The 26,940-nt window shown below is 45.9% G+C and overlaps 1 protein-coding gene across 1 annotated transcript in view; it reads right to left on the reverse strand.

Annotated features, from left to right (window-relative positions):
- LOC144682985 (glypican-6-like) overlaps positions 1–26,940 on the reverse strand; it is a 1,097,394-nt gene that overhangs the window by 496,973 nt on the left and 573,481 nt on the right. The window lies entirely within an intron of this gene.

The raw sequence follows: 26,940 nt of genomic DNA on the forward strand, positions 1-26,940 counted from the left end.
GCCCTGCCGTCAGTTGGCGGGGTCGAAGATCAGGGCGTCACATTTAAATGCCAGTCAAACACATACATCTCACTCTCTGCAGTCCAGCTGTCTCCAGGAGACTGTTACAGGTGTCCTCCATGCACAAGAAGGCGGCATCACCCCGCTTCAGACATGACACCCTCCAGGCCTTTATCAGAGGAGTGCAGGCGCATAGGGATATGCTCTATCACCAGCCTCACCTCCCCAGCCTGGAAGGACATCGCCAAGGAGGTCAGAAAGAGGTCCAGTGCAGGAAAAGGATAAATGATCTCATCTGCTCCGCCAGGGTAAGTCATCCTTCAACTCCCTCTAATATCAAACTCTCATCGTGGCATCATGTGCTCAAGTAGCTACCCTCTTCAGGGGTCTCACACACCATTACCAGGGGACGCATATCAGCACTGATAGACTAAAGGAACCTTTTGCATCACCATCACCCCATCTATCATGCTGCGCATCCTCAGCCCTACAGGGAGGGCACACCACACACAGGGGGCATGGATCTTTGCTAACCTATGCTCCATCCCTTCTCATCACATGTCTTTCTTACCTTCATCCAGGCCAAACTTGCCCACAACAGGCGGGAAAGTTCCCGGACATTGGGGGGCACGGCCAACATCATTGACCTCACAGAGTTCAAGAAAGCTGGGGAGGACAGGGATCGCTCCCGTGGGGAAGGGGAGATCAGATTGTCTCACCAACCCAGTATGGATCACTTCTCCATGATGTCATCATATCCTGACAATCACAGCAAGTGACATGCAGTCTTATATTCCTGAAGCGCATCTACTAAAACTCCATTCTCTATCATATAATCACCTGCAGATCAAGGCCCACAAGGAACACCACCAGAACTCCCAGTCCCCAGTCCACACCCAAGGAGGAAGATAATGAAGAACCATCACAGAGCTCACCCACCCCCTCCAGCAGTGCATAGACACCCACCTCGGTGGGGCACATCTCTCAATGAAGCTCGGGCTGACTTTCTGGAGAACACTTCACTAATAACCCCGCAGCAGTCGGTCGCAGGGACAGGCCAGGTCTCCGGCACTTGGAGGTCTGCTGGAGAACAACCACCCTGCTCAGTCCAAGTCAAGTGACGAGGCTCTGGAAGTGGCCTTCCAACTCTTGGTAGATAGTCAGCAAGAGGCGGGGAAACATCGGTGTTTGAAACCCTCAAAGAGGACGACCGCCAAAGTCACCAAAGACAAGAGGGCAAACAACTCCACAGGCTGCCTCCACCCCTACTGCGGATGTCAGGGCAGCACCTAGAAGGAGTGGAAGGCAGAGAAAAATCAAAAAAATTCGATCACAGCTTGTGAACAATAATTGTCACTAATCGACCGTCTGCAAATATATTCACTTTCAATGCATATTGTCTGCTGTTATCTTTCAGCACCCTTTTAAAGGCTTTGCAAGGCCCACCCCCACCCACCCCACACCCCCTAAGCAGTTTTCCTGCACGCAGCCAACCCCACGACTGAATCTGCAGGGAGAAGTGTCTGTGGCAGTGCCTCATAGCCTTGTGCATGCACTCTCCCGTGCACGTGGAGCCTTCATCCATCCAACTCATCTCACTGGTCCCTAGCATATTCAATAATGCCTGCTGTGGTTCCATTTCTGTTGTCCAGCTGAGATGACCTCCATCTCGGCCCACACACTGACCCAACTCCCATGCAGCACCTGTGCCCATCCAACACAAGGCTCCGCTCACTTTCGATTTGAGAACTCTGGTTGTAGTGACTTTGTTTATGAGCTACCCCTCTATTTCCCCTCCACCATTCACCTATGTCCATTTCCCCATCACCATTGGTTCCCCTGGCATCACCTTCAACCTTCCAACTGTCACCCTCCAGCCCAAACTCTTCTTTCCAGAATGCCCAGGTGAATGTGCGCATTCCCTTCCTTCCAGAGCATACCACTCCCGTTCACATTTCCCTCCTCGACCTCCTCCTGCCCACCCCCATCCCTCCTTGTGTCTGAGTCTATCACTGTGTCCTACCAATGCTCGCTGCCCCTTCACCAGGCACTGCCGAACCTTCACCCTCCCACCCTACTGGCTCCCACTGCCCCGTTACCTTAAGCATCCTCTCCTATCACACCCACTCTGAGTTCACACTCCAGGAGTCAGACGTTGACTCCAATGACCCCTCCCTGTGAGTACGTTTCCCTGGACATTGGCCCCCTGCCCCAGTTTCACAGCTGGACATTCGCCCCCTCCTCTTTGCCACCCATTAGTACCACCTGCTGCCTTCCATCCTACGGCTCGAGGCTCCCATCCCCCATGCTGAAGCCCCTGGAAGTTGGTCCAAAGCCACAGCGCAGTCCCTGAAAGTCCAAAACCTCAGTGAAGTCGAATCTGCTGTGTGGAGACCTCCCACTTTCTGAAAGCTGCTTCGCGGAGGGGCCATGTGGACGAGGCTCCAATTACCATCCGATGCATGTGTTCCTCCAGGGTCCGGTAGCTGTAAGCCTCCATCATCTTCCTTTTGTCTGCAAACTGATCAAGGCCCTAAAGGTAAGTCCCGGCTTGTGCATGCCACTCATTTTCAAATGGATTTGACATCGACGTAATTTCCCATTGGCGTGACCCAAGATTGGAAGGCGTGAGAAGATTCCAGCGAGCAGCCATTTTAATGCATGTTCATGAGATGTTAACAAATGCTAATGGCATTCACGCCACTAGTCAATGGGATAACCGACCCGCCATTAACCCGCCATTGGGAGAACTACAAATTGTTTTCACGCCAGTGGGTTTCCGACTTTTTGGCTCCCACTGAAAGCTCCGCTCCCACTCGCCTTGAAACCCACCGCATGAGGGACGGGAAGGTCCCGGCCAATGAGTGGCAGGTTGTTATGGCAGATTTTATGACAACTTCTCATCCATCAGTTTACCCAAATTTTGACACAACTGGGACTAAAATCTTGGTGTGTGGCTAGCAGGATCAAACTCTGTTTCTTCTTGCCACAATGTTTGCTGCATTTCATTTGCACAGAATGACGCAGGCTAAAAGTGACATTGGATGCAATTAGATTCTCAGGCCTGAATTTTCCCGTCGACAATTTGGGGGTGGGGCCCACTCGCCGACGGGAAAATGACGCAGGATGATGTCGGGAGGAACCCCCAACATCATCCTGATCCCCTTAAATTTTTAGGAAGGCAGGCGGACAGCGAAATCAGCTGTCTGCCTGCCGACCTGTCAATGGCCAATTGAGGCCACTGACAGGCCAGTTAAGATAATTAAAGACCTACCCATCCAACCTTAAGGCTGGCGGGCAGGCCAGGAGGCCCAGCGGGCTCCTGATAAAGCATGAAACCTCACCCACTGGCAGGATGAGGTTTCATGTCCATTTTTAAAAAGTCTAATAAAGTTTATGTCCTTTTTATTAACATGTCCCATCTCGTGTGACATTGTCACATGAGGAGAACATGTTAATAATGTTTTAATTTTTCTATTTTTTGACTTTTCTTACCTGTCAGCGCTCTCCCTGAGACAGCACTTTGCGTCAGGAAGCGCACTTTGACAGTTGGGGATTCCCTCCCCCACCCCCGCACAGGAAGCGCACAGCACTTCCTGTCGGGCAGGTCGCTGGGCGGGCCATAATTGGCCCACCCACTCAAAATGGCAGCGAGCCCCGTTTCGGTGGCGGGGGTTGGCTGTCCTCCCGCCGCTGAGCCGGTAGGGCCCGCACGCCAGCCAAGGGCTAAATTCTGCCCTCAGAATGGGCTTTTCTAGCAACAAGTTTTTAAAAGATGTTTAGCTTTCTGTGCCAAATACTGATTTGGATGGTTAAATGGTAATGATTTGGTAAATATCTGAACCACTGCATTCAGTCTGCCTCAGGTGAAACCTGGACATTCTGATGCACCTCCTACACTTAGTGTAGAAAGTTCTTCCAGGATATTTCAAATAGAGGACATTTTGATCATCACATCTGCCATGATCTCACTGTATGATAACAAGTTAGATGGAATCCCATTTTCTACTTGCTCCACTAAGAAGGATTCAGAGATAGCCAGCCAGTCAGTATAGCAGGTTTGTTTCAAGGTTACAAGAGTTGTTAAAAGAGAACAAAATTTTCAATTTAGATGGGTAAACAGCTGCCAGTTTACAGATCAGAAGACATTCTTCCCTTGTCGACAGTGAACATTTGAAACTCCCACGTGTACAGCTGAGTAATCCCATTTTGGGTGAAGGTGTCATCACTGTAGTGTTTTTTTTAATTTTACTACTCACAAAATAAGCAAGACTGGCCAAGATTAATTTTAAGTATTTAGATAATTGAAATATGACTTGACTAGAGAGAAAGGGAATACACATGACAGTACAATCATTTATATAACTGATACAATATTTGCCAAGAGAGTACATTTCCTCTAATACCTCACATTCTATTGAACTATCATGAGACTAAAATTTAAAATTACACAAGCTCCATTAAAAATGCCAGAAAATGGCTTACAACGATTTCTAACAGAATCAGTTCTGGAATAAGAGACTCAAAGATAAATTCTCAATTTTACTGCATGGGTTACGTGTCAAACCAGATTGTCCACCCGTTCTAGAAGCTATCCGATCTTCATTTGATTGAAACAAAAGACAGGTTCTGTAAAGGCTGGGTGATCTACTCTGCCAGACTATCACCCAGCAGTGAAGAAAAAGGTTACCCTGCTCGAAAAAGTTTATCAGCCAGCCCCCATCAGATCTGGCAGGAGCCTCAGCACCAACACCAAGAGTGCCGAGCTGCTGCTGAGGCAGCTGGGAGATCACAAGCATGGAGAGGTAGATTGAAAGTTTAAAACTACCTTCCAGATGGTCCATTGCAGGCAGTGGCTTCCATGCCCATGGCCCTCTCTTTGTGCCTTGGATCCTGCAGCCCTTATTGCACCCCCAGGCTGCCGATGTGAGGCCACCTCCATGTAGCTGGCGGGCTCTTCATACAGTGGACCTACTATGGGCCTTTAATATACAAATCTGCTGACTGGCTTAGTAGGGCACACACAGGCCTGCAGTTGGGAATCTTCCACAACAAACGCATCTGTGGCATGTGGTGAGACAACCAACAAGAGGGAAAAACATTCTTGATCTCATCCTCAGCAACCTGCCTGCCACAGGTGCATCTGTCCATGACAGTATCGGTAGGAATGACCACCGCACAGTCATTCTGGAGGCAAGGTCCCGCCTACACATTGAAGATGCCCTCCATCGTGTTACGTGGCACTACCACTGCGCTAAATGGATAGATTTCAAACAGATCTAGCAACTCAATACTGAGCATCCATGGGGCGCTGTGGCCATCAGCAACAGCAGAATTGTACTTGACCACAACTGTAACCTCATGGCCCGGCATATCCCCCACTCTACCATTACCATCAAGCCAAAGAATCAACCCTGGCCCAATGAAGAGTACAGGAGGGCATGTCAGGAGCAGCACCAGGCATACCTAAAAATGAGGTGTCAGCCTGATGAAACTATGACACAGGGCTACTTGCATGCCAAAGAGCATAAGCAGCAAGTGATAGATGGAGCTAAGGGATCGCACAACCAACGGATCAGATCTAAGCTCCGCGGTCCTGGCACATCCAGTCGTGAATGGTGGTGGACAATTAAACAACTCACTGGAGGAGGGGGCTCCACAAATATCCCCATCCTCAATGATGGGGGAGCCCAGCACATCAGTGCAAAAGATAAGGCTGAAACATTTACTAAAATCTTCAGCCAGAAGTGCCGAGTGGATGATCCATCTCTGCCTCCTCCAGAGGCCCCCAGCATCACAGATGCCAGTCTTCAGCCAATTTGATTCACTCCACGTGAAAACACTGGATAGTGCAAAGGCTATGGGCCCTGACAATATTCCAGCAATAGTACTGAAGATGTGCTCCAGAACTTGCCACGCCCCTAGCCAAGCTGTTCCAGTACAGCTACAACACTGGCATTTACCCGGGCTATGTGGAAAATTGCCCAGGTATGTCCTGTACAAAAATGCAGGACAAATCCAACCCAGCCAATTACTGCCCCATCAGCTTACTCTCAATCATCAATAAAGTAATGGAAGGGGTCATCAACAGTGCTATCAAGCTGCACTTGCTTAGCAATAACCTGCTCACTGAGGCCCAGTTAGGGTTCTGCCAGGGTCATCTCCTGACCTCATTACAGCCTTGGTTCAAACACGGACAAAAGAGCTGAGTTCCCGAGGTGAGGTGAGAGTGACTGCCCTTGACATCAAGGCAGCATTTGACTGAGTGTGGCATCAACGAGCCCTAGCAAAACTGGAGTCAATGGGAATCAGGGGGGAAACTCTCCACTGATTGTAGTCATACCTAGCACAAAGGAAGGTAGTTGAGTTTGTTGGAGGTTAGTCATCTCAGCGCCAGGACATCACTGCAGGAGTTCCTCAGGGTAGTGTCCTCGGCCCAACCATCTTCAGCTGCTTCATCAATGGCCTTCCTTCCATCATAAGGTCAGAAGTCAGGATATTTGCTGATGATTGCACAATGTTCAGCACAATTCACGACTCCTCAGATACAGAAGCAGTCCATGTCTAATTGCAGCAAGACCTGGACAACATCCAGGCTTGGGCTGACAAGTGGCAAGTAACATTCGCGTCACACAAGTGCCAGGCAATGACCGTCTCCAACAAGAGAGAATCTAACCATCGTCCCTTGATGTTCAATGGCATTACCATCACTGAATCCCCCACTAGCAGCATCCTGGGAGATACCATTGACCAGAAACTGAACAGGAATATCTATATAAATACTGTGGCTACAAGAGCAGGTCAGAGGCTAGGAATGCAACAAGTAACTCACCTCCTGACTCCCCAATGCCTGTCCACCAACTACAAGGCACAGGTCAGGAGTGTGATGGAATATTCCCCACTTGCCCGGATGAGTGCAGCTCCCACAATACTCAAGAAGCTTGGCACCATCCAGGACAATGCAGCCCGCTTGATTGGCACCACATCCACAAACATTCACTCCCTCCACCACCAACGCACAGTAACAGCAGTGTGTACCATCTACAAGGTGCACTGCAGGAATTCACCAAGGCTCCTTTGACAGCACCTTCCAAACCCACAACCATTACCATCTAGAAGGACAAGGGCAACAGATAGATGGGAACACCACCACCTGCAAGTTCCCCTCCAAGTCACTCACCATCCTGACTTGGAAATGTACCGCTGTTCCTTCACTGTCGCTGGGTCAAAACCCTGGAGCTCCCTTCCTAACAGCACTGTGGGTGTACCTACACCACATGGACTGCAGCGATTTAAGAAGGCAGCTCACCACCACCACAGGGCAACTAGAGATGGGCAATAAATGCTGTCTCAGCCAGCGAAGCCCACATCCTGTGAATGAATTTTAAAAATGCGACTGCCTGAAATTTTACTGCCCATCCTCTAACTCCAGCTTTTGTTTTTATCAACCAGAGCAAGTAAAATCAAGCTTGTGGTTCAAATACCATCATAGCAGCTGGGAAATTTAAATTCAATTGATAAAACAAAGTTAGCATCAGTAATGATGACCATAAAACTACCAGATTATCATAAGCTGGTTCACTAGTGACTTTAGGGAAGGAAATCTAGTGTCTTTACTCAGGCTGGCCTACATGTGACTCCAGATCCACAGCAATGTGGTTGACCCTTAATTGCCCTCTAAAATAACCTGGCAAACTGCTTAATTGTATTCAAGAAGGCAATTAGGGATAGACAACAAATGCTGACCTTGCCAGTGATGTCTGCCTCCCATGAAAGAAACATAGATATAAACATTCCTTGCTGACCTGCTTTGTTCCCAGTATGCCAGCATCTCCAATTTAAGATTGTCATCTTTAAGGATTTAAATGCATTAAAGGCCTTTCCCTTTTCTATTGCTACAACATCCTCCTGCTCTATAATCCTTTCCCCCTACCCCAAACTCTTCTAACACTATACTTTGGCCTCTGTGCACCCTCGACTCCCTTTGCCATACTCGTGGAGGCCGTGCCTTCAATCGTCAAGGTGCTGTACTCCAGAATTCTTTTCCTAAACCTCTGCAACCTTTGCTCCTAGTTAGAAGCCCTACTTAAAACACACTTTTTTGACCAAGCTTTTAGTCACCCTTCCTTCTTTTGCTCAGGGTCCTTCACTTCCTTGGTGAATTGCCCTGGGATGATTTTCCTATGCAGTGATGCTATACATGTTGTGATGCTATATATTTTGCGGTTCTTGTACGAGGGGTGCGATACATTTGTCACATTGTTTTGTGATCAAATTCACAGGGCCGAAATTTCAACACGGAAGCTGGAAATTTGAGTCAGGAAATCTCACGACTCAGCAGACCTGCCTTCTGTGGAAACGACCTCCACATGCACGATTTTCACTCCAAGGGGGTGGGGGAGTGATCAAGTCGAGCCTACTGCTTTCAGAGGCAATTCGGAGGTGGGTATAAAGTGGGCAAGTGGCGAGGCGGGCTGTTTAGAAGGCCCACTTCTGTTCTCTGAAATATCGGCCCAGCCACCAAATTCCCCCATACCCAAATGCCATCTCCATGCCCCCTCAGACCCCCTTGCCCCCTCATACCTCATGCCACCTTCATGCCACCTCATATCCTATGCCACTTCCATGACCCCTCATACCCCATGCTACCTCCATGTCCCCTCCATAGCCTCTCATCCAGTATCCACTCTGGGTAGACCTCAGGAACCATGTAAAGATGAAAAAATAAGCTTCTAACAATCCAAGAAAGCTCTCACTTATACACACTTGACACTGAAAAAAACTAATTCATGAAACCCATTCAAGGATTTTGAATCTCATCAACTGGTCAACTTGTTATAAACACAAACCAACTTCTATTCAGTAACCACATGAGAGACAGCTAAACCTTTAATGGCCTATTAAAACTGTCAATTAAAATGTGAACTCAGCCCTTCTGCTGAGAAGTAGTTTCAAAGCTTTTAAAACTCAGCTAAGCATTCATAATGGGCTCAGCTGTAAAAGAGCCCTATGGAAATGTCAGCAATGAAGCCTATTGAAACTGCAGGAACAGGTGGCATTTTTTTCCCTAAGCTGCACTGGATGATCTGTCAATCAATGAACAGTGGGTCGTTGCTTTTTCAGTCTAACAGCTGCAGCCTATTTTCTTTTTTGTTTAAAGTGCTGGGGATTTAAACAACTTCAGATCAAGATACTTAAACAGACCTTATCTGCACTTCAAAAACATTTACACCTCCTCCTTAAATTTATGAATCCCGCACTGCAGGTTAAAGCCCTTTGAACCATAAAAATGGGGTCTGCTTGAAATCCACATTAATTTCAAATGGCCCTGCTGAGTTTGGGTTCCCTGCCTGTGTGATTCACCTCTGGCTTCCTTTACCCTGCCAGCAAAAATGGGATGTGCCAGAAATGGGGGCAGAATTTCCATATGTGGGTCCTGCCTGCCATTTTTAAAAGTCTTCAGAGTCAGCCGGACTTTGTGAAAATCCTGCCCACGGTTCTTACCCAGTCAATAGTGACAGTTCACTGGTTGTGCATGGGCATAATAAAAAATGTCATCAAAGATAATGGCCAGAAGTTTTAGCTGAGCGGGTGGGCGTGCGCCCGACCTGCTCGGGTGCAAAATGACTCACGATGACATCGGGCGAGCATCTCGATGTCATCGCACACTTGCGTGATATTTCGGTTGGTGGGCACATGCAGGAGTTGGCAGTGCGCCCGTCGACAATTAACAGGACTATTAAGGCCATTAAATTAATGGTTAAATGGAAATTTTCACTGCCCGTCCAACCTTATGGTTGGCATGCAGGCAAATCAGCCAGACGGCCTTTGGATTTTTTATGAAATCTCATCCACAGGCAGGATGAGGTTTCCAACAGGAATTAAAAATGCAATAAAAATGTTCGGATCTCATTTATACTATGTCCCTGCTCATGTGATAGAGTCACATGAGGGGACATTTTTTAACTTTTTAAATTCTTTATTGGTGTTTTAAAAAATCTTCAGCTCCCTGAGGCAGCTTTGTGCCTTCTGGGAGCTTTCAATGCGCACGCATGCGCGAACTTCCGCCCGCCCCCACCGGTGTTGCGGCACCCAATTGACACTGGCTGGTTGCTAATTGGCCAGTCAGCATGAAATCAGTGTCAGGGCCTGATCACGGGCTGTAATCAGCTTCGCGATCGCTCCCGGGCCCGCCCTCCACAGCTGCTCGACGAGGTAAAAATCCTGCCCAATGTATTCATTGTATACAATTCCCGGCAAAGTGTAATCCTAATGTATTTATGGTATGTAACTTCAAGAATAACAGGCAGGTATTTGAAATGGCAGAATAAATTTGTAATTGGAGTGCTTGTTGATATATAAATTGCATTAATTAAGGATGCATTACAACAGTGACTACGGCTGGGATTTTCCAGACCCACTAGCAGCGGGCATTGTCTCGGGCAGGACAGGGAAATTTGGGGAAAAGCCGGAAAATCCCACTCTACATTTCAAAAGTACTTCTTTGACTGTGGAGCATGTTAGGCCCGCCCAAGGTTGGGAAACTTGCTATATAAATGCAAGTTGTCTATTTAGTTTATTCAGAAATGAAAGTGTTTCCATTAAAGAAGTGGAGCTCCACATGGCTAGGGTTCACCATCTGGCTAAAACTTCCGTATAGTGCCAGACCTGGATTGAAAAGCGTTCAAGGGTTTCTCATATCCCACCATATTTTTAAACTTACACAACGTTGTTTTAAACATTTAGAAATATTTAGAAAGCACAGAAGTTTCTGGATGCATTTCCAAACATTACGGCCATGTTCAAAAACATAACGATAAACTCAGCAATTACAGTCAGTTTAACTTCGGTGTGGGGAAGCTTCCACAAACAATTATTCAGGATAGAATTAATAGTCACATGCCAAAAGGCATTTGACACAGTGCCACACAACAGACTTGTGAGAAAAATTATAGTTCATGGAACAGTAGCAACGCGGATTCAAAATTGGCTGAGTAATAGGAAACAGCCAGTAATGGTCAATGGATATTTTTTGGGCTGGAGGAAGGTTTGTAGTGGAGTTCCCCAGGGGTCGGTATTGGCATCCTTGCTTTTCCTGATATATATTAATGGTCTAGCTCTTGGTGTGCAGGGGATAATTACAAAGTTTGCGGATAATACAAAAGTTGGAAACATTGTAAACTGTGAGGAGGACAGTGTAGAACTTCAAAAGGACATAGACAAGTTGGTGGAGTGGGCAGATAGGTGGCAGATGCAGTTCAATGCAGAGAGGTGTGAGGTGATTCATTTTGGTAGGAAGAATATGGAGACACACTATAAATAAGGGGTACAACTCTAAAGGGGGTGCAGGAGCAGACGGACCTGGGTGTATATGTGCATAAGTCATTAAAGGTGGCAGGACAGGGGGAAAGAGCAGTTAATAAAGCATACAGTATCCTCGGCTTTATTGATAGGGGTATAGAGTACAAGAGCAGGGAGATTATGCTGAACTAGTATAGGACACTAGTTAGACCTCAGCTGGAATATTGTGTACAGTTTTGGGCACCGTACTTTTGGAGCTACATGAATGCACTGGAAAAAGTGCAGAAGAGGTTTACAAAAACTGTTCCAGGGTAGAGAAACTTCAGTTATGAAGATAGATTGGAGAAGTTGGGACTGTTCTCCTTGGAGAGGAGAAGGCTAAAAGGAGATTTGATGGAGGTGTTCAAAAGGGCTGGACAGAGTAGAAAGGGAGAAACTGTTCCCCATACCTTTTGTGATTGGCTGAGTCTTTATCCTACTTCTACTATATATTCCACAATTTCCTCTGTTTCCTTGGTGACTGTCCTGCATAAACATAGTTTGTCAAAATATCTGAGCAATCTAATTGTTTCCATACTTTTCTTGGTGCTCTGGCTTGTGTATGCACATGATGAACTTATATAAGATACTGGTTAGACCTCAACTGGAGTATTGTGTACAGTTCTGGGCACCACATTATAGGAAGGATGTTTACGCATTGGAGACAGTGCAGAAGAGGTTTACAAGAATGGTTCCAGGGATGAGAAACTTCAGTTATGAGGATAGATTGGAGAAGTTGGGACTATTTTCCTTGGAGAGGAGAAGGCTAAGAGGAGACTTGATACAAGCATTCAAAATCATGAGGGGGCTAGACAGAGTAGATATGGAGAAGCTGTTCCCGCTCGTAAAAGGATCAACAACGAGAAGGTACAGATTTAAAGTGATTTGCAAAAGAAGCAAATGCGAGATGAGAAAAACTTTTTCACACAGCGAGTGGTTAGGGTTTGGAATGCACTACCCGGAAGTGTGGTGGAGGCAGGTCTGATTGAGGCATTCAAGAGGGCATTGGATGAGTATTTAAATAGAAACAATGTGCAGGGTTACGAGGAAAAGGCAGGAGATTGGCACTAAATTAAAATGCTCAGAGAGCCAGTGCAGACACGATGGGCTGAATGGCCTCCTTCTACACCGTAACAATTCTGTGATTCTGTGAAAAGCACCAAAGTAAAAGATCAGATAATGATTTGAGAACAATGCTGAAATAAAATTGATTTAACCCTTTTCTCAAATAGCAATTCATTTTTGTATGGGAGCCATATTAATGAAAATAATCAGAAATCTATTATCACAACATCCTTTTTGTATAAGTGCCTGATCAGTGACATTCTAGGCAGAATTTAATCCAGGCGATGAGGTCTTACCTGCGGCTCGAGAACCGGCAGGAGCCCCATGTCACCTCTGTTGAGGAAGGCCCGTTGTGGCCACCAACAGGCCTTCCCTAGTATTAAGGACCTGGGGTGGTGAAATCCCGCCCCCTGGGAGCTGCTGGTCAATCAGAGACCAGCAACTCTCCATTACAGGCAACGCCATTGGGAGGGATTCAAGGCCAAAGCAGAGTGAGATTGGGATGGAGGTCGGTGATGGGGATGAGGTTGGAGGCAAAGATTGTGGTGGGGGGGTGGCTTTCAGTGACCTTCCCCCCGACCCTGCCACTTCCTGGTCCTCTCCCCAAAGCCCCCCACTTCCGTCCCACGATCCCACAAACAGTCCCAACATGCTCTTGCTTTTCATCCTTCCTGAGTGGTGACACTCCTACCTGTCACTGATTGAATGCCATTGGTGGCAGGATGAAGCCCTTAAGTGGGCATTAATTGCTCCCTTCAGGGCCTCAATTAGCATCCAGATGGTAAGGCCGCCCTGGACCTAATCGGATGGCGGCAGGGTCCCTGCCTGGCACCTTCCAGCTCAATTAAATACGCCCCACCTCTAAACTTGCTGCCAGTGGGACATTAAATTCCATCCTCTGTTACATCCATGATGTTGTGTAGTTTTTTGCATTTATTTTCACCAAGCATGTAGCTTGGCTGAATGTGAATGCTTAACTGACCCAGAAATAACATGCTTGGAATGGTTTTCTATAAGCAATACGTAAATAAATTAGCCATTTAAAGCTGTGACGAGCCATTAATTTGATCAACTAAAGGAAGTGAATTGACAACTTCATGTCATCCCTCTCAAAGTTTCTTTTTTCCCTACAAATTATATTTTGAAATCAATTTAAAGATTAATATGGGTCAGCAACAGTGACTTGGAGGACTAATGCTCTGAACGATGGAGTGATGGGCCTCAAGTTCAATTGTTCAGTCCACGAAGAGTCCAATCTCAGTTGTGTAATTTTGGAGTAACACTGAGATGAAAGCAGATTGTTTCCAGATTAACTATTTTTATGTAGGAAAATCAAAAGGGAACAGAGGAAATTGCGGAATATATATCAGAAATAGGGCAAAAACTCACCCAACCACAGAAAAATAAATATGTTTGTCTTTCAGGAATGATTTAGACACCCAAAAGATTTGGGTCTTGAGATATATACATTTTTCCATAAATTACAACTTTCTCAATAAGTCAAGTGTAGAAAGCAAAATCATGGGCAGCATCGTATCTTGGATGCCATTACGCACTTCATTACACCTGGCTCAAGTCTGTGCTGGCAGAGGCCTGGGATTGAGTTGCCCACACACCTGTTAGGTTGCCTGAGGTGCCGGCTCACGGAGACAAAAAGAGAAAGTGGAGAAGAATTTACATTCCGAAGTATATTAAGCACCCACAGCCTAACTGTTATATTTATGTTTGTGTTAACAGTCGTGTCTCTGGTTCAGGTTCAGGTACAGCAATAAGTGTCACAGCTAACATTTTATGCCTTATGCTAGACTAGAAACTGCCACAGAAATACTGTCAGACTGTTGGGAGGAGACGCTGGGTTGGTCGGGGGACAGTGTTGTGGTGGGGGTGGTGTGGAGGGAGATTGGTGTAGGTGAGTAAAAAGGAGGCAACAGTGCAGAAACACAGTTGTATTATTCTGCAGATGATCAAAATTGAAAATGTCAGTATTGGAGTAGCTGAATGCTGCTGCTTTGTTATAAAATGGATATTTATTTTAACAGGATTTTAACTTAATATGGTATGTATTAGAATAATTGATAGTACAATTTGACTATGAAGAATCCTATCCTTGTGGATGATGATCTTTCGGTCATCTGAAACAAAATCTACCTCAAGGAAAATCACTGTCAAAAATATTAATATAATTGAGCAGAAAAGCACAATAATTTTAGAAATACTTGCATGTGTTAAATTTCAGAATTAATTAATCTTAGTCTTGAATTTTAAAAAGGAGCTATAAGCTAAACCTTCTGTTGTTGCATTCAACTATGTAGAATGTTTAACGGCTTTTATGGACCTTCCTATTTGCCCTTCACAGACATTGCAAATTGTAGTTGTTCTCAATGCTCATGTATGTGTGAATTCAATGAAGACATAATTTCTTAATAGCATGAAGAGATTTTTATGACAAACTACCTGGGAATGTCTGTAAATGAGCTCAGTGACATTCTTCAAAGAGGATATATATTGAAATTAAATTATTTTGCTCACTGTAATTGTAAGCAAATGTTTATTAAATTTGTAAATTCAATATCAAATTTTATGCATGTATACTTAAAATGAACAAAGAAAGCAATATACACGATAAAACCAATATCCACAATCCATAATTATCTGGCATACTTATAAAGCACAATGAAATCAACATTGCTTTCAGTTCTTCAATAACAATAAACCATAACCCGAATAAACACTGAAACTGAAGGTCATCAGGACCACAAACGTCTGAAAGCAATCATGTAAAGAGGAAATACATTTAATTAACATACAATACTATCAAAGCCATAATCTATGCACTTAGGTCTGTTTTGCAGTCTTCCCTTATTCTAATACTTTGTGCTTTAAACCTCTTGATTGAATTAGTTTGCAAACAGACATTTTATATAGAATCTTCGCAATGCTCCCCAGATAGCTTACTAGGTAAACTGACTATCTTGTGTGCTAATGACTTGTACAGATCCGGCATGTCCCAGTTTTACTCCTTGATCTGTGCTGGGCTCATTGGTCTTGATTGATGGAGGGAAATTAATGGGATAGGATCCCCTTTCCAGTGACAAATATGTGAGTATACCTGAGTTGAAGAGAGGATCTACTGGGTTGTGATGCTTTTGTTGTTAGATAGCCTGCCATTATTTACTGTCCAGGCTTTCACATAAGGAATAGCAGGCTAGCAAAGGCTGGGGCTTTCTGATGCTTTCCCTGCAGCACCCTCCTGCCCACAGAGCCACCTCCAAGAGGCGGGGCAAATTCCAGATGGTGACTCATGATGGGTACAATTCTGCATGTGTGAGCTGTCCTTTGTTCCACAGAAGCAGAGCGCCAATCGATTCAATTAATGCCCCAATATCCCACACTGATGGAACATTCCCTGCATCACACGGGTCCCTGTTGAGTCTGGAACTGATACTAGAAGGCGACCCCCCTACGGAAGTTTGGAGGCCATCGGAGCCTCCCCTCAAACCCCCAATGACAGAGTCAAAAGACTGAATTGGCCACAATTATTCTTGTGGCTCCCCCCTCCACACTGATGGCCCAAACAGCTCTGGACTTTTTTTTTAAACATTCTGCAACCATTGGAGAATGCTTCCATTTTGAGGTGCCTTGCACTCATCTATCTTCTTCAGCAGTGCCAACCTCCCCTGGTGGGGCAGCCATCCAGTGCTATGGGCTCTCTCATTCAGCTTCCTGCATTACGCAGACATCAGTTACCAGTGAGGTCGGGACCCAGAAATGGCCCCAACCCTCAATTATTTTCAATGCTCGGAAATGAGTTATTAGGTCCAATTGGCTGTGTGGGTGTTTTTTTTTATGGAGAGGGTAGGAATCCACCATCACTGACAAGTAAAAATATAATGCAAAAATAATGAGCTGGATCTTCATCCTCGAGGCAGGTAGCGGAAGTTGGGGAAATTCCGGCTCAATCTGCCCAATTGGGAGAAAGTGCCTGCAAGGACAGGATTCTCACTCCAGGAGAGGGGGGTGGGGTGGGGGGCTGGGGGGGCTGAGTGCGGGCTGCAGTCCGGCCAGCCAACCTGAGGAAAAGTTTGGAGGCAACCACAGGGGCTGCCAGGGGCCGAGGCGGGCTGTTTAAAAGCACTGCTTCAGTGCTGTGGGACTATGTCCTAGCTATAATAAAAACTGAAAGACCTTACCCCTTACACCCCCCCTCACCACCCTCACAACACACTCCCCATGCCCCATCCATGCCACCCCCTATAAACCCTCATGCCCCATGCCAAGCTATGCCCCCAAACAACCCCTATGGCCCCCCATGTCCCCATACCAAGGCTGCCTCACAAACAACCCCAATAGTTCCTCATGCCCCTTATGCCAAGCTATGACACCCCCAAGCCCATTCACCCACTATGCACTGTATAGAACCAATGAACCCTATATTGGCAGTAGGATGTGTAAAAAAACAAGTTCTAAAAAACTCTCCTCACAGGACAATCCCACTACCTCAGGAATCAGTCTTGTTAACAACTTTTGCCATCGAAGGAGTGCAACAAATGTTAACCAGACCGATTCTCTGGGTAGCAAGATTGTCATATGAGAAGAGATTGAGGAGAATGGACCTGTATTCTCTAGAGTTCAGGAGAATAAAAGGTGATCTCACTGAAATATACAAAATCCTTGCACAACTTGACAGGGTAGGTGAAGAAAGGACGATTTCCCTGGCTGGGCCGTCTAGAACCAGGGGACACAGTCGCAGAATAAGGGGTAGGCCATTTAGGGACTGAAACGAGGAGGATTTCTTTTCACTCAGAGGGTGGTAAGGAGACCAAATCTGAACACAATAGTCTCTTCAAGGCTCTATATAATTGCAGCAAGATATCTTTACATCTGTATTCAAACCCTTTTGCAGCAAAGACCAACATACCATTTGCCTTCCTAATGGCTTGCTGCACCTGCATGTTAGTTTTCAGTGCCTCAGGTACAAGGATACGCAGGTCCTTTTGGACTTCAACACTTCCCAATCTCTCACCATTTAAGAAATACTCTGCATTTCTATTTTTCCTACCAAAGTGGATAACTTCACATTTTTCCATATTATATTCCATCTGCCATGTTCTTGCCCGCTCAATTAGCCTGTCTAAATCCCCTTGAAGTATCTTTGCATCTTCCTCACAACTCACATTCCCACCTAGGTTTGTGTCATCAGCAAACTTGGAAATATTACTTTTTGTCCCCACATTCAAATCATTGATATAGATTGTGAACAACTGGGGCCCAAGCCCTGATCCTTGCACTACCCCACTAGTCACAGCCTGCTAACCTGAGAATCATAAATTTATTCCTATTCTCTGTTTTCTGACCTTTAACAAATTTTAAATCCATGTCAGTTTCATACTCCAATCTGTTCTAATTTTGTTTACTAGCCTCTTGGGCAGGTTTTTCCAGTCGGCAAGCAGGGGCGGGGCTCGCTCGCCAACACGTAAAATGACGCGGGAATACGTCGGGCATGTGTCCCAAGTCACCCGTGTCATTTAGATTTCAGTTCGGCGGGCGCGCAGCCGGATTAAGGCCATTAAAAAACTAATTAGCCTGATTGATGGACCTGCCCGTCCAACCTTAAGGTTGGCGGGCAGGCCGGGAGCCCTGGCGGGCCTCGGAAAAAGCATGAAACCTCATCCACGGGTGGGATGAGGTTTCATGAGGGTTTTTAAAATTTTAACAAATGTTTCAACAAAAGTTATGGACATGTCCCAACTCATGTGAAAGTGTCACATGAGGGGACATGGAAGGAAATTTTTTTTATTACCTGAAATTAAACTTTTACATCAGAGCCGATCTCCCTGAGGCAGCACTTTGCCTCAGGGAGATCTGTGCGCTCTTTCACACGCATGCGCAAAAGAATGCGCTCCCACCTGAGGGAATCGCCCCCTGCCTGCACAGGGAGTGCATAGCGCTTCCTGGCAGATTTCATGCTGGGCAGGCCTTAATTGGCCCACCCACGTAAAATGGCGGCACGTCCCCAACCGGGGGCGCCAATCAGAGGGCTGCCCACCCGCGCCCGTTCCCGCTCTCCCCCCCACCGACGGGGGGGGAAATGTTGGCCCTTGTGTGGAACCTTATCAAAAGACTTCTGTAAATCAAAACTCAACACATCCACTGGTTCCCCTTATCTATTCTGCTAGTTACATGGTCAAAAAATTCCAACAGGTTTGTCAAACATGATTTCCCTTTCATAAATCTATGCGACTCTGCCCAATCTTACCATTATTTTCTAAGTGCCCAGTAATCACATCAGTTACAATAGATTCTAGCATTTTTCCTGCTACTGATGTAAGGCTAACAGATTTGTAGTTCCCCATTTTTTCTCTCCCTCCTTTCTTATGGGGTTACATTTGCTAGCTTCCAATCTGCAGGAACTATTCCAGAACCTATAGAATTTTGGAAGATGACCAATGTATCCATTATCTCTACACGCATCTTTTTCAACACTCTGGGATTTAGATCATCAGATCCAGGGGATTTATCGACTTTCAGTAGTTTTTTTTTAAAACGGATACTAATTTCTTTCAGTACCTTATTCTAGCTAGTCCCTTGGTTCTGTCGTATTTCTGGGAGGTTTTTTGTATCTTCCTCCGTAAAGACAGAGACAAAGGCTGGGATTTTCCGATCCTGCCTGCCATGGGACTGGAAAATCCCTCCCGAAGTCAAGGGACCTTTGGCTGATCCGTCAGATTTTCTGTCTCGCCCGCAGCAGGACTGGAAAATCCCGGCCAAAGTATTTATAAATAAAAAACTACTGCGGATGCTGGAAATCCAAAACAAAAACAGAATTACCTGGAAAAACTCGGCAGGTCTGGCAGCATCGGTGGAGAAGAAAAGAGTTAACTCGAAACATCAACTCTTTTCTTCTCCGCCGATGCTGCCAGACCTGCTGAGTTTTTCCAGGTAATTCTGTTTTTGGCCAAAGTATTTGTTTAGTTTCTCTGCCATTTCCTCATTCCCCATTATGAATTCTCCTGTCTCTGCCTGTTATGGGCCCACATTGGTCTTTGCTAACCTTTTCATTTGAACACACCTATAGACGCTTTTATGGTCTGTTTTTATGTTTCTCACTCGTTTACTCTATTCTATTTTCCCTTTCTTTATCAGTTTCTTGGTCCTCCTTTGCTGAAATCTAAAATACCCTCAATCCTTAGGCTGACTGCTTTTTTGGCAACCTTATAAGCCTCTTCCTTTGATCTAATGGAATCTTTAGCTTCTCTTTTTAGTCCCCGGTTGGATCACTTTTCCTGTTGGATTTTTGTGCCTTAAAGGAATGTACAATTGTTGTAAACCATGTATTAATTCTTTAAATGCTAGCCATTGCCTGTCTACCATCAGACCTTTGTATGTCATGCTATCATCCTTGCAATGGAACCAGCCAGGTCAGAAATGCAGAGTGTGGGTTCACAACCCGAACCCAGCTTGCACCCTTAAAAAGGCACTTCCCAAAATCGGAAACCCCAGGTATGAGGTGGGAATCCTGGAATTGGGACCCACCCGCCATTTTTAAAGGGCTCGCAAGTCATCCCGACTAAGCAAAAATCCTGCCCAGTGTGTCACCTGCAATTCTAATATATTACGGAGCTGGAGCACATAATCCCTGGACTTTGCACATGCCATAGATAAGATTAAAAGACATTTGAAGAAGCTGCAATATTACTTCAAATAAAAATGATAATTCAGTATACTCACAGATAATATGCGAACTTGTCAGGAAATGACAGAAGTGCACATATTGGACAAGTCTAAGCTAAATCTGCCATTATTTAGTTCCTCTGGTACATGTCCAAGAGATCAGTTAACTTGTATTATGGCAACTGGTTTTAGCTTGGGCAATTTTGTTGGTTTTGCTAGAATCAGACCCTATCTTTCCAAATACCCTTATCAGTGCCACACTGCAGGCCTTTTAAAGCATTTCACACACTGCCACAAATGTACACCCTACCTCAACAGCTCAAAGATAGTTTGAGGCCTGTAATTGGTACAAATCAGGGATGTCTGTCTCTGCTGCTCCAGGCAAAGTTTTCATTAACTGTCTGCCCTGACATTTAAGTGGCTGATATTCAGGGCAGATATTCTGAGCAACAGTGAGGAGGGAAGGGAACTATTGCAATCTGAGAAGCTGCAGAATGTGGTTCATAAAAAGACCCGCTGAAAGGATTCTTTTTATTTTGGACTCATAAATGTTTAAAATTTGAGAGAGGGGAAAGATTATTGTTAAACAAGGGGAGAAACGGATGTAGAACAACAGGATACCATACCGACAATCACAATTACAGGTGAATGTCTGAATTGAAACTAAATTTAAATTAATTTATTAGTTCCAACGACTGGAGTTTGGATGGGTTTGTTTCTGATCCAAGCTTGGAACCAGACTCTAAACATTGTGGAATATGAGCACAGGACACTTCTATCAATTTGTCTTGTGTTTAAACAATTCTTTTCATATGGCCAGATTATTATGATTAAAGAGGTTCAACTTTGTTGCCGCCAGGTAAGAAAATTATTAAGATAAAAACAAAAAGCTAAAAGCTACTGCGGATGCTGGAAATCCAAAACAAAATAAAAACAGAATTACCTGGAAAAACTCAGCAAGTCTGGCAGCATCGGCGGAGAAGAAATCAGTCAACGTTTCGAGCCCTCATGGCCCTTCGGCAGAACTGAAGCATAGTTTCAACAAGGGAGAAATATAAATTGGTTTAAGGTGGGTGGGGGGGAAGAGACACATTGAGGGTGTGGTGTGAGCAGATAATCAAAAGATGTCAGAGACAAAAGGGTCAAAGAGGTGTTGAAGGTGGTGGTCTTTGTCTGAGAAAAGTGCTAATTAAGAATGGAAGACAGGATATTCAAAGTACAGCTCTAGTGGGGGTGGGGTGGAAAGACTAAAGGTTTTAGTTTTAGATTTAAAAATAATGGAAATAGGTGGGGAAAGAAGAATCTATATAAATTATTGAAAAAAAAAGGCGGGTGGGGGGGGAAAAGAAACGGGGTGGGGATGGGGGGAGGGGGAGTTTAAGATCTAAAGTTGTTGAATTCAATATTCAGCCCAGAAGGCTGTAAAGTGCCTAGTCGGAAGATGAGGTGCTGTTCCTCCAGTTTGCGTTGGGCTTCACTGGAACAATGCAGCAAGCCAAGGACAGACATGTGGGCAAGAGAACAGGGTGGAGTGTTAAAATGGCAAGCGACAGGGAGGTTTGGGTCTTTCTTGCGGACAGACCGCAGGTGTTCCGCAAAACGGTCGCCCAGTTTGCGTTTGGTCTCTCCAATGTAGAGGAGACCGCATTGGGAGCAACGAATGCAGTAGACTAAGTTAGGGGAAATGCAAGTGAAATGCTGCTTCACTTGAAAGGAGTGTTTGGGCCCTTGGACGGTGAGGAGAGAGGAAGTGAAGGGGCAGGTGTTGCATCTTCTGCGTGGGCATGGGGAGGTGCCATAAGTGGGAGTTGAGGAGTAGGGGGTGATGGAGGAGTGGACCAGGGTGTCCCGGAGGGAACGATCCCTACGGAATGCCGTCAAGGGGGGTGAAGGGAAGATGTGTTTGGTGGTGGCATCATGCTGGAGTTGGCGGAAATGGCGGAGGATGATCCTTTGAATGCGGAGGCTGGTGGGGTGATAAGTGAGGACAAGGGGGACCCTATCATGTTTCTGGGAAGGAGGACAAGGCGTGAGGGAGGATGCGCGGGATATGGGCCGGACACGGTTGAGGGCCCTGTCAACGACCGTGGATGGAAAACCTCGGTTAAGGAAGAAGGAGGACATGTCAGAGGAGCTGTTTTTGAAGGTAGCGTCATCAGAACAGATGCGACGGAGGCGAAGGAACTGAGAGAATGGGATGGAGTCTTTACAGGAAGCGGGGTGTGAGGAGCTGTAGTCGAGGTAGCTGTGGGAGTCGGTAGGCTTGTAATGGATATTGGTGGACAGTCTATCATCAGAAATTGAGACAGAGAGGTCAAGGAAGGGAAGAGAAGTGTCAGAGATGGACCATGTGAAGATGATGGAGGGGTGGAGATTGGAAGCAAAATTAATAAATTTTTCCAGGTCCCGACGAGAGCATGAAGCAGCACCGAAGTGATCATCGATGTACCGGAGAAAGAGTTGTGGGAGGGGGCCGGAGTAGGACTGGAACAAGGAATGTTCCACATACCCCATAAAGAGACAGGCATAGCTGGGGCCCATGCGGGTACCCATAGCCACACCTTTTATTTGGAGGAAGTGAGAGGAGTTAAAGGAGAAATTGTTCAGTGTGAGAACAAGTTCAGCCAGACGGAGGAGAGTAGTGGTGGATGGGGATTGTTGGGGCCTCTGTTCAAGGAAGAAGCTAAGGGCCCTCAGACCATCCTGGTGGGGGATGGAGGTGTAGAGGGATTGGACATCCATGGTGAAGAGGAAGCGGTTGGGGCCAGGGAACTGGAAATTGTTGATGTGACGCAAGGTGTCAGAGGAATCACGGATGTAGGTGGGAAGGGACTGGACAAGGGGAGAGAGAAGGGAGTCAAGATAACGAGAAATGAGTTCCGTGGGGCAGGAACAGGCTGACACGATCGGTCTGCCAGGACAGTTCTGTTTGTGGATTTTGGGTAGGAGGTAGAAGCGGGCCGTCCGAGGTTGGGCGACTATCAAGTTGGAAGCTGTGGGAGGAAGATCTCCAGAGGAGATGAGGTCAGTGACAGTCCTGGAAACAATGGCTTGATGTTCTGTGGTGGGGTCATGGTCCAGGGAGAGGTAGGAGGAAACGTCTGCGAGTTGACGCTCAGCCTCCGCGAGGTAGAGGTCAATGCGCCAGACAACAACAGTACCACCCTTGTCAGTGGGTTTGATGACAATGTTGGGGTTGGACCTGAGAGAACGGAGTGCAGTGAGTTCAGAGAGAGACAGATTAGAATGGGTGAGAGGAGCAGAGAAATTGAGACGGCTAATGTCACGCCGACAGTTCTCAATGAAAAGATCAAGAGAAGGTAAGAATCCAGAGGGAGGGGTCCAAGTGGAGGGAGAATATTGGAGGTGGGTAAAAGGATCCGTTGAACGGGGAGAGGACTCCTGCCCAAAATCCACAAACAGAACTGTCCTGGCAGACCGATCGTGTCATCCTGTTCCTGCCCCACGGAACTCATTTCTCGTTATCTTGACTCCCTTCTCTCTCCCCTTGTCCAGTCCCTTCCCACCTACATCCGTGATTCCTCTGACACCTTGCGTCACATCAACAATTTCCAGTTCCCTGGCCCCAACCGCTTCCTCTTCACCATGGATGTCCAATCCCTCTACACCTCCATCCCCCACCAGGATGGTCTGAGGGCCCTTAGCTTCTTCCTTGAACAGAGGCCCCAACAATCCCCATCCACCACTACTCTCCTCCGTCTGGCTGAACTTGTTCTCACACTGAACAATTTCTCCTTTAACTCCTCTCACTTCCTCCAAATAAAAGGTGTGGCTATGGGTACCCGCATGGGCCCCAGCTATGCCTGTCTCTTTATGGGGTATGTGGAACATTCCTTGTTCCAGTCCTACTCCGGCCCCCTCCCACAACTCTTTCTCCGGTACATCGATGATTACTTCGGTGCTGCTTCATGCTCTCGTCGGGACCTGGAAAAATTTTATTAATTTTCCTTCCAATCTCCACCCCTCCATCATCTTCACATGGTCCATCTCTGACACTTCTCTTCCCTTCCTTGACCTCTCTGTCTCAATTTCTGATGATAGACTGTCCACCAATATCCATTACAAGCCTACCGACTCCCACAGCTACCTCGACTACAGCTCCTCACACCCCGCTTCCTGTAAAGACTCCATCCCATTCTCTCAGTTCCTTCGCCTCCGTCGCATCTGTTCTGATGACGCTACCTTCAAAAACAGCTCCTCTGACATGTCCTCCTTCTTCCTTAACCGAGGTTTTCCATCCACGGTCGTTGACAGGGCCCTCAACCGTGTCCGGCCCATATCCCGCGCATCCTCCCTCACGCCTTGTCCTCCTTCCCAGAAACATGATAGGGTCCCCCTTGTCCTCACTTATCACCCCACCAGCCTCCGCATTCAAAGGATCATCCTCCGCCATTTCCGCCAACTCCAGCATGATGCCACCACCAAACACATCTTCCCTTCACCCCCCTTGACGGCATTCCGTAGGGATCGTTCCCTCCGGGACACCCTGGTCCACTCCTCCATCACCCCCTACTCCTCAACCCCCACTTATGGCACCTCCCCATGCCCACGCAGAAGATGCAACACCTGCCCCTTCACTTCCTCTCTCCTCACCGTCCAAGGGCCCAAACACTCCTTTCAAGTGAAGCAGCATTTCACTTGCATTTCCCCTAACTTAGTCTACTGCATTCGTTGCTCCCAATGCGGTCTCCTCTACATTGGAGAGACCAAACGCAAACTGGGCGACCGTTTTGCGGAACACCTGCGGTCTGTCCGCAAGAAAGACCCAAACCTCCCTGTCGCTTGCCATTTTAACACTCCACCCTGTTCTCTTGCCCACATGTCTGTCCTTGGCTTGCTGCATTGTTCCAGTGAAGCCCAACGCAAACTGGAGGAACAGCACCTCATCTTCCGACTAGGCACTTTACAGCCTTCTGGGCTGAATATTGAATTCAACAACTTTAGATCTTAAACTCCCCCTCCCCCCATCCCCACCCCGTTTCTTTTCCCCCCCCACCCGCCTTTTTTTTTCAATAATTTATATAGATTCTTCTTTCCCCACCTATTTCCATTATTTTTAAATCTAAAACTAAAACCTTTAGTCTTTCCACCCCACCCCCACTAGAGCTGTACTTTGAATATCCTGTCTTCCATTCTTAATTAGCACTTTTCTCAGACAAAGACCACCACCTTCAACACCTCTTTGACCCTTTTGTCTCTGACATCTTTTGATTATCTGCTCACACCACACCCTCAATGTGTCTCTTCCCCCCCACCCACCTTAAACCAATTTATATTTCTCCCTTGTTGAAACTATGCTTCAGTTCTGCCGAAGGGCCATGAGGGCTCGAAACGTTGACTGATTTCTTCTCCGCCGATGCTGCCAGACTTGCTGAGTTTTTCCAGGTAATTCTGTTTTTATTTTGTTAAGAAAATTATTAATACTGTTAGTGTTTAACACAGATGTTGATGTAAACCTTCCTCAGTGTTAAGCATACAAATACAGAAGCTCTTGACAAGGTTTGCTGTGCATGGCAGTGTACCTAGGGTTTCTTACCCCAGCTGCTGCCTGGGGCAATTGATGCTAAAAAGCTGCAGATATCAATATCAAGAGGATGAAAAACACAATGATGACAATAAAAACCTTCCATGATAATGAATTAGTTATTTTTGTGAATGGCCACTTATCTGAGTGCTCTGCATATATTACAAAACGTGTGATGGATACATGAAAATAAAACAGCTATCATTAATCTGAAATGTGCATACATTACTACTGAAATGCAAGTGTGTGAGATGGGCTGGGAAGTGCAGGGGGTGGCCAAAGGAACTCTCCCTTTGGGAAACTGTTTAACCTTCATTCTGCCTCCAAACGGCAGCAAACATGACATTGGAAACTTACCATGCAGAAGATATTGCATATGTGAACAAAGACCCTAATATAACAAGGCACAGCGACTTGGTGTTCCAGTGCACTGCACAGGACCTTTTATGAATCTCCAGTAATAAAATGTTATCAAATATATGTGTACGCAGAAGCATAAAAATGTTACAAGTAAAAAGAAACATCTGCAATGTTAGTGAATTTGGGGATGCTGGGCCACATAAAAAGTTACTGCACAAGATAAGAGCATATGGTATCGGGGGTGATATATTAGCATGGGTAAAGAATTGGCTAACTAACAGGAAACAGAGTCGGGATAAATGGATCACTTTCAGGTTGACAAACTGTGGATCAGTTCTGGGGCCTCAACTATTTACATTCTATATTAATGACTTGGGTGAAGGGACCAACTGTATTGTAGTCAAATTTACAGATGATACAAAGATAGGTAGGAAATCGCGTTGTGAGAAGGATACAAAGAGTTTGCAAAGGGATATAGCTAGGTTAAGAGAGAGGGCAAAAATTTGGCAGATGGAGTATAATGTGGGAAAATGTGAAATTATCCACTTTAGCGCAAGAATTGAAAAGCAGAATATTATTAAAATGGGGAGAGACTGCAGAAAGCTGTGGTACAAAGGGGTCTTTGTGTGTCCTTGTACATGAATCACGAAAAGTTGAGATGCAGGTACAGCAAGTAATTAGGAAGGCAAATAGAATGTTAGCCTTTATTGCAAGGGGTACGGAGTACACAATTAAAGATGTTTTGCTACAACTGTTCAAGGAACTGGTGGGACGCACATCTGGAATACTGTGTACAGTTTTGGTCTCCTTAGTTAAGCAAAGTGTCATGCCCAGTACAAGCATGAAGATATTAAAAGCTTTAAAGCTATATTTTGAAAAAGGTACACACCAAAAGCTGTTTAAGATGGCTGTAGCATATCACGTGACTTGGCAGTACTCAGTTCCAAACTGTTCTGAGA

This window comes from Cetorhinus maximus, chromosome 7, assembly GCF_964194155.1.
Source record: "Cetorhinus maximus chromosome 7, sCetMax3.hap1.1, whole genome shotgun sequence".
Taxonomy (NCBI): domain Eukaryota; kingdom Metazoa; phylum Chordata; class Chondrichthyes; order Lamniformes; family Cetorhinidae; genus Cetorhinus; species Cetorhinus maximus.